The sequence below is a fragment of the Stylophora pistillata genome, chromosome 3 (genome assembly GCF_964205215.1).
Source record: "Stylophora pistillata chromosome 3, jaStyPist1.2, whole genome shotgun sequence".
Taxonomy (NCBI): domain Eukaryota; kingdom Metazoa; phylum Cnidaria; class Anthozoa; order Scleractinia; family Pocilloporidae; genus Stylophora; species Stylophora pistillata.
Window position 1 is genome coordinate 8,084,309 of NC_142521.1, and position 8,598 is coordinate 8,092,906.

Below are 8,598 nucleotides of genomic sequence, written 5' to 3' on the forward strand. Positions count from 1 at the left end.
TTTTTTGCTGTTTTGGCTTTTTTGCGCATGACATTCACAGAATTCCTGGCGAGTCATGCATTAGGTTCGACACATGTGAGATGCGACGTTTGAATCAAAAGTCGAACCTAAGTCGAATCTTCGACTGTTTCAGTCGCAGATGTGGTGAACGTCGCATTTAAATAAAAACAGCCGAATTCAATTGATTCAAACGTCGCACTTTGCATGCATTCAACTCTCGCATTAAGTTCGGCACATGTGAAATTCGACGTTCGAACCGGGCCTAAGATTGGCCCCGACATCATGCCCGCTTGGGACTGCCCGCTTTGATCCGGCGCAAGAAAAAAAAGGTACGTGGAGCGGACTTACAAAGTTCGTAACTTTTGGACAATGTCATCGACAGAGTCGCAAAAAGCGTTAGAAGATGGTCAAAAACAAAGAAATTTAACGATTCTCTTGGGTTTATTGTGCAACACAGTAGCTCTCTTTTGTGTTTTTATAGACCTCAGCTTCGATCATCTCGGTCCATAAAAACCCAAAAAAACCTTGGCCAATATCCAGCCATCTTGACCCATCAAGTTTGGTCAATGACGCATATTGGTCGATAACACATATTTATGGTAAATGGTACATCTTTTTTGTTCTGTTTAGGAAGCAACAGTCGTCGAACTGGAAATAAAACTCAAAATCCTTTTTCTTCCTTAACTAGAAATGTAAAGGAAGAGAAACGTTTTCTTTTTCGACCAATGACATTGAAACTGACGGCGTTTATTTTGGCATTAGAGGAAGGTGTTTGTTAAAAACTCCCGCGCCGTGTTGTGTCGTAATGAACGGGGGAAACCCACTGTGAAGCACCCCCACGCTCAGCGAAAGGCACCAAGGACTCTAGAACTGTCTGTTACCATTTCTCTTTAATATCTCGGTTCTTTCTTCTTACATCAATTTTTTTCTCTCAGTAACTCTGGTTAATGTCTGAGACTCTCCCACTTTGATTCTCATCGAAGGCTTATCGCTAAGAGATTATTGTTTATACTCTCAGTTTACATTCTCGTATTCTTATTGAATACTTCTCGCTGAATACTTGTCCCTGAATACTTCTCAAAGACTTCTGATTTTTATCGCTAAACAAGAACTTTCGCGTGGGTTCAAAGCAAGGTCAGTTGGCAAACTAAGCACGTCCACTCCAAGACTGTCATATTCTAGAAACTCATAGCGACAACTTAATTAACCCTAAATAACTTCGAATTTATGTAGCAACTACACGCTAAATCTAAATAAATGACTAAAATCATACTAAACTAAATACTTCATATCACATCATGACTGAATCTGATTGGACAACCGGTCTAAAAATCTAACAGAAAGTTGTCTTTAAGCTGTCGAAAAAATGTCAAAACCATCAAAAATAGAGCGATTGATAAGAGTTTGCTTTTCTGCGACAAAGCCGTAAGTCGACGTACGAGTTTAAGACCAAACGGCTTTTCAGACCGGCTCACGTCAAGTCAACCCGTCCGCCCCACTCAGCTTATCATCAGCATATGCTTTTCATTGAGATTAGTGAAATCCTTATAACGCAGGGAGACTTTTGTTAACGTTTGGGCCTGGATTGCATTGGTTTCGTAAAATTGATAATTTATGAAAATCGCGCTACGAAAATAATAAAGACTTGTATTTTAAGTTCAACCTCGTTCCCAGGGTCTCTCGTCTTCCCGACCCCCGGAGCGAGCGTGGAGAGACCCTGGTTTAGGCTGGTCACGTGTCTTCCAGATTTTAGCAGATTTCAAATTAGCGGTTCGAGGGTGGGGCAGGTAAGTGAGAATTTCTTTCCACTTAGTCCACTGGCGAGCGTAGCTTGTCGGCAACCAAAACAAACTACACGTGAAGCGCTTCGAACCGAATGTCGACTGAGAATATTCAGCAGACGCCTAAAAAGATCAGTACATCTTCCACTACCGTAAATATCAGTTGTTGCAGGTTTTATCAGTTGGAGACGTATCTTGCTCGAAGAACATCTATGCAAAAGGAAATCGCGCATCGCTCGCCGCTGCTGAGGACATTTGTGGCCGGCCGTTGAGACAAGCAAAATTTTTTCCACATCTATTATGTGGGCCTTGCGAAAGACGCTTGAAAAACTTTCTCTCTTTCAAAACGGTGATCGGTGAAAGTCAGAGTTCTATCGAAACGGTGAAGCAATGTACAGAAATATCACAATCTGTGCCACGCCTTAGCCATGATGCAATGGAAACTGAAAGAATTCTTTCTCTTTGGCCATTGTAGCTTGATAAGAAATAGCACACAAACTGCAGTTACAAACATGACAGTAAAACGCATGTTGGAAAATAAGATTATTAAACTTTACTTGACGTTTCGTATGTTTCGACATACATCGTCAGAAGTGACAGTTAATAATACACGTGGTAAGCTTTATCTGTATTAGTTTGCATCTTTGAAAATGCAAATTTTTTTTTCTTTTCTTCATTGCTATGTTAATTAGTTACTTATCTTAAACTTAAACTTAGTCGCCACGTGTATTATTAACTGCCACTTCTGAAGATGTATGTCGAAACATACGAAACGTCAAGTACAGTTTACTAATCTTAATTTCCAACATGCGTTTTACTGTTCTGTTTGTAACTGCAGTTTGTGTGCTATTTCTTATCAAACTGAGAGAAGCCGTCTCTCCTCCCTCGCTACATGGGCCTCGGGCGCCACATGAGGCGGGAAGATGAGAGACCCTGGGAACGAGGTTGTTTCAAGTTTAGAAAAGATGAGTGAAACACAGGCAGCACAAGCTCACTACTAGAAAAGCGGAGGTGACTCTTAAGTTGGTGTTCAACTTAGCAGTTGAACACCAACATAGCGCTAACTCGCCGAAAACGCTTCAAAATGGCCTGAGACGCTCGGAATCAACAAAGAAAACTACAAAGCAATAGGGCAAGCCCATTTTATTTCAAAACAAGACATTTTTTTCTCTCTTTTAAGGCAAACCGATAACATCCCATACAAACCTTTATAAATATAAAACGTTGCGCAACACGTTAAGAGTTACGTCCGCTGTTCTAGTAGTGAGCTTGGGCTGCCTGTGAGTGAAATGGTTAAATTTCAACTGAGTACGAAAAAATTTCCTACAGATTTTTCATCCGCTTTGTGGCGACGATAGACATCTGCAGTCATCTGGGACGCGAAAAGGATCCTGTAAAGAGACGGCACACTTTTCATTAACCAGAACACGAAGCGAAATTTAATCTGCGCTTATGAATTTGGCGTCATATTACAAAGCAGCACGTCTCTAACTCATCTGTTTACATCTATTCCGTGGTGTTTCACGAAACACTCATCCTTCTTATTAGAGAACGTTACCCACTTAAAGTGAGTAATATTTCGTGGCAATTCCTAGAACCGATCTTACTGTCGAATGCTAGCCGGTGGTTACAGTTTTTTTTTTCCCAGTTTGTAGGATTTGTCAAGTGAGGGGACAAGAAAAAAAAATTCAATATAATGCGTGCAGGAGCCCGTGTAAATGCGTGTACTTTCATTTCTGTTTTTCGTTTTTCATTTTTTTTCGCGGCGCTGCGAAAAAAAAAAAACAACCCAAATTGTACTTCAATTTTCGTCTTTCAGTTAGTAGGATCTGTCAAGTGAGGGGACAAGAGAAAACAATTCTATAGAATGCGTTCAGGAGCCCATGTAAATGCGTGTACCTTCATTTTTGTTTTTCGTTTTTCATTTTTTGTTTTTCGCTGCGCTGTAAAAAAAAAAAAAAACAAAACAAAAACAAATTTAATTGTACTTCAATTTTCGTCTCTCATTTTCGTATGGAATTTGGAAAACGGACTGCAAGTCCAGTCAAGTGGCTATCTTTAAAACGAGGAATGAGGGAATAGGGGAATAGGGGAATGGGGAATCTTTAAAAGCGGGAATCTTTAAAACAGGGAATCTTTAAAGATTCCTCATTTTAAAGATATCCGCTTTTAAAGATTCCTCTTTTTAAAGATTTCCCATTCCCCATTCCCCGTTCCTTTTTTTAAAGATATCCATAGCTATTGAAATGGATAAAATTATTATTATTTATTCCATATTCCATACGAAAACGAAAAACGAAAATTTAAGTCCAAATTCGTTTTTTTAACAGCGCAGCGAAAAACGAAAAAACTTAAATTTCATTTTCATTTTCCTACGCAATTGAAAATCGGTTAGCACAAAGGTACACGCATCCCATAGAATATTCTAATCAAGAGTGACAGATTCACTACGCAGGCAATATTGCGTTCTAAAGTAGGTCTCAAATACTTGAATGTGTTTTTTTATCGATACTGTTTACATTTCCTGTTCGGGTTTAACTTGGGACGAAACAAAGGGCTGATCTCATTTACCAAGAATCACTTCTTACGAGAAGGTAAGCAGTTAAAAAGTGGTGTAATTTCAATCTCATTTACTCACTTCGTGATCCCAAAGCAAAGGGAGGCGAATGGGCAATGGTAGGCAAATGGGGAGATCTTATAGAGGGAGGCCTGACTGACTTCTGAAAAATCATTTCCCATTCAAATGTCAAGAGGCTTGAGATATATCTGACTAAAAGCTGCAAGAATTTCAGTTAAAACTAGAACGCTTTCGACACGCTTTTCTTGTATGTTATCTAAACACCTTGGGAGAGTTTCCGTTTCCGTTAAGAAAGTAGTAATTTAATACAACAACAAAAAATTACCATCTTGATAAGATCACGCGCTATCCAGATGATCAATATGAATTTCCGGAGCGGTTGCATATCAGAGCAGACGTTATTACATCTCGGACAAGGTGAGGGAGGACGGTTTATTGGCGAAAGTTTAGAGGTGCTCACCAGCTTATGCTTTTCATTGAGATTAGTAAAATTCGTGACGCAGAGCTCCTTTTACTAGCGTTTCATATTAAGACGGGTTTAGGCCTGGATTGTATTTGTTTTGTAAAATTAATAATTCGTCAACTCGTCCGCCCCAATCAGCTTATCCTTAGCTTATGCTTTTCATCAGCTTATGCTTTTCATCAAGATTAGTGAAATTCTTGACGTAGGGCGCCTTTTGTTAACGTTTTGGCTTGGATTGCAATGGTTTTGTAAAATTAATAATTTATGTAAATTGTGTTACAAGACTTAGGAAGACTAGTATTTCAAGTTTAGAAAAGATGAGTAAAATGGTTAAATTTTAACTGAGTGCGAAAAGATTTCCTGCAGATTTTTCATCCGTTTTGTGGTGAGAGATCGGCATCTCTGGTCATCTAGGACGCGTCTACACCAGAAGGAATACTTTATCAAATTTTAAAACGCTAAACAAACAGGGAACAAATTGAACGCGAAAGAGATCCTGTAAAGAGACCGACACACTTTTCATAAATCAGAACACGAAGTGAAATTTAAACTACGCTCATGAATTTGGCGTCATTTTAGAAAGCAGCACGTCTCTAACTCGACTGTTTGCATCTATTCCGTGGTGTGTCACGCAACACTCCGTGACAATCCCTAGAACTGATCGTACTGTCAAATGCTAGCCGGTGGTTACACTTTTTTTTCCCAGTTTGTAGGATCTGTTAAGTGAGGGGAGGAGACAAGAGAAAAAAATTTCTACAGAATATCTTAATCAAGAGCGACAGATTCAGTAAGTAAGTAATATTTGCGTTCCACACTGTTTACATTTCCTGTTCAGGTTTAACTTGGGACGAAACAAAGAGTTGATATTAAATACCAAGAATCGTTTTTTAACAAAAAGGTAAGCAGTTAAAAGTGATATATTTTCAATTTCATTTACTTACTTCGTGTTTCCAAAGCAAAGGGTGACGAATGGGAGATCTTATAGAGGGAGGCCTCACTGACTTTTGAAAAATCAATTCCCGTTCAAATATCAAGAGGCTTGGGATACGATATCTGACTTAAAGCTGCAAAATTTCAGTTAAAACTGGAGCACTTTCAAGACGCTTTTCTTGTATGTGCATTCTGTCTTCGTTGTAGCCAACGTGTAGGCGTACCCCCCAATGAGAAACGGAAGGGAGGGAACGACCGGCTATTTCCTTATCAAACCTCAGTTATTTTAGTGATGGTCGACCAAACTCGTTTTCGCATTACGCTGTGCGCGACGACATAATGATAGGAGAGAATCGTTTTTGTCCAGCACATGACCTATACCGTATAACTGTAGATTTCGAGCAGTCCCTGCGTTTTGGCGAAGTCTGTCGATAGGCCTTTCCCGATTGTGTTCGTAAAATGCTAGAAAGTTGCTCACTGGATAGCCAAAAAGTTGCTAAAAATGCCAAAATCCAAAACGATACTTATTAAAGTCTTGTCATAATTTTAGATAAGCGTTAATTAAAAGTTTTGTTTTTCGTTCTTCACAATAATTACTAACATCGATTAACATCGGTCAAGAAAAATAGCAGGGAGACTTAGCTAAGAGTTCCGCGTAAATATGGCGAACTTTTGGATATTCATGAATCTAACAGAACAAAACATGCTTCATTTGGCGTCTTACCGAACAAAACGTTGTCAAGTGACAGGTTATGTACGGATATGTGTTCAAAAGGTTGATAGAATTTCAAGAAATTTGCATCGATTGAAGCTTGCTATGAAATTGTTGAGTTTTTCGAACTTGATATGTTCTCTTACCCTCTATTTTGCGCAAAAAAAGTCAGGTCCTCGATTAAGCCCCACCCACTAATAAACGCCCTCCCCCTAATCAACACCCACCTTTCAGTCCAAAATGTCAAATAAGCACCCCCACCCCACCCCGTCATTTCCTCAAATTTTAAGGGATACAACGTTTCAACCGAAATTTTAAATTAGCGTCCGAGCGTTTATTCAAGGAAATACGGTAAACAAAAATTTCTCGATGTTGGACAGGCCTTTCCGTTACGCGAATGAAGAGAAAAAAATCATTGTTAAAAAAAAAAAAAAAAAAACATGTCCACGCGTCGCGCGGAACTTGGGGAGTAGTATTCGTGCGCCTCAATCTTCGAGTTCCGCGTAATATCACAGGCAGCCCAAGCTCTCTTTGAGAACCACACAAGGAACACAAGAGTCTTCTTTTTAAGAAGAGAAAACCAGGATTAAAAAAAACCGCTTAATTCAAGTGAAATCGGTAAAATAACGACACCAGGAGTAAGCAACACACGTATGGAATAAGGTAAGCCATTTTTATTTAATATTTTCACTTTTAACTATCTCTATGGCTACCTTGTAGAAAATCCCATACAAATCCTTATAAATCGATATGCCAATTGTGTTTCTTGTGTGGTTCTCAAAGAGAGCTTGGGCCACCTGTGGTAATATGGATGTACCTACGCTACGTTGGTTGTGTACTGCGGCTAATGACCCCCACCCGGTTATAAGCCATTCTACCGGTGACCAAAAAAAAATCCCATTATAAGCCCCCATCTGGCTTTTCGTGTTAACTAGTAAATGCAAAACCTCTTTTGATTGGCAATTCTAAAGCTCGTGCGAAGTCGAAGTCACAAAAAACGGCAGAAGACAGTCTAAACAAAGAAAACAAAATTAAACGAGCCTGTTTGGTACACTGTGCTACAAACAGTCGGTTTTCTTTTCCGGCTCTCGAAATAAACAAGTCATTCTTGATTTTTATTAACGCGAAATATTTTTGCTATATAATGAATCTTTTATTGACCAAGCAGTAATAAAAGACCTTGGCCAATATCCAGACTTCTTAACCTCACGAAAAGATCTGTAAAGGCCGGGTCGCACTACAATGAATTCAAGTATTTTCTAATTCTTCACGAGGAAAGATTTTAAAATAGTCCCACAATTTCCAAATTTTGCTGGTGGTCACACCATACTGTCCACCAAACTAATATGTTTTAACAAAAACTTTACAGATGGGTAGATACGTCAAAACAATCTATTTGTCAAAACAACTCGCGCGATTAACTGTCAACTGTTAAAGAAGAATGAATCATATTTTCGCCGCTTTCGGGTGTTTGAAGAATTTTATCTGCTTTTCAGCACCAGCAGCAGGCTTTTCTACGGGTAGCATCTGCTTGTAGACGACGTAAGCTTCGCTTCAAAGGAGGTAATCAGTTTCCGCTGTCATTCAATCTCGAATGGTTTAAAATATGCTCGAATTGCCAAATTCCGTGAGCTTCCGAGGTAGGACTTCGGCTTCTTTAAAGATTGGCGAAATTTCGGCGATAATACACTCAAGTTCCCACTTTTGATTAATTGAAGAGCAAAATTGCACCCTTTGTTGTGGAACCCATTCCTTTGTCTAATTGTGTAATATTCTTACATTTTCTACTTTTAACACATACGATGAATGGTAAAATTTCGCACCAGTAAACCTCTTAAACTTTTGACTTCATTACGAAATTCTAAGGCAACATTTTACAGATGGCATATAAAATTAGTGCGACCCCCTAGAACATTTTTAACAGATTTGTATCTTTTGATAGCACTACTGCGACGCGTCCCTAAGCCAAGGGCTTCTAAGCGGCTTTTAAGGGCTTAGAAGCGGCAACTTTATTTAGCACCCCTAAGCCTCAAGCACTCTAATTATTAACAGTTTCCACCTTAACATTACTACTGTATTCATGTTCTCCACACACTGTGTTCCATACTTTTTTGAGGTGCTTATGAATTTGAAA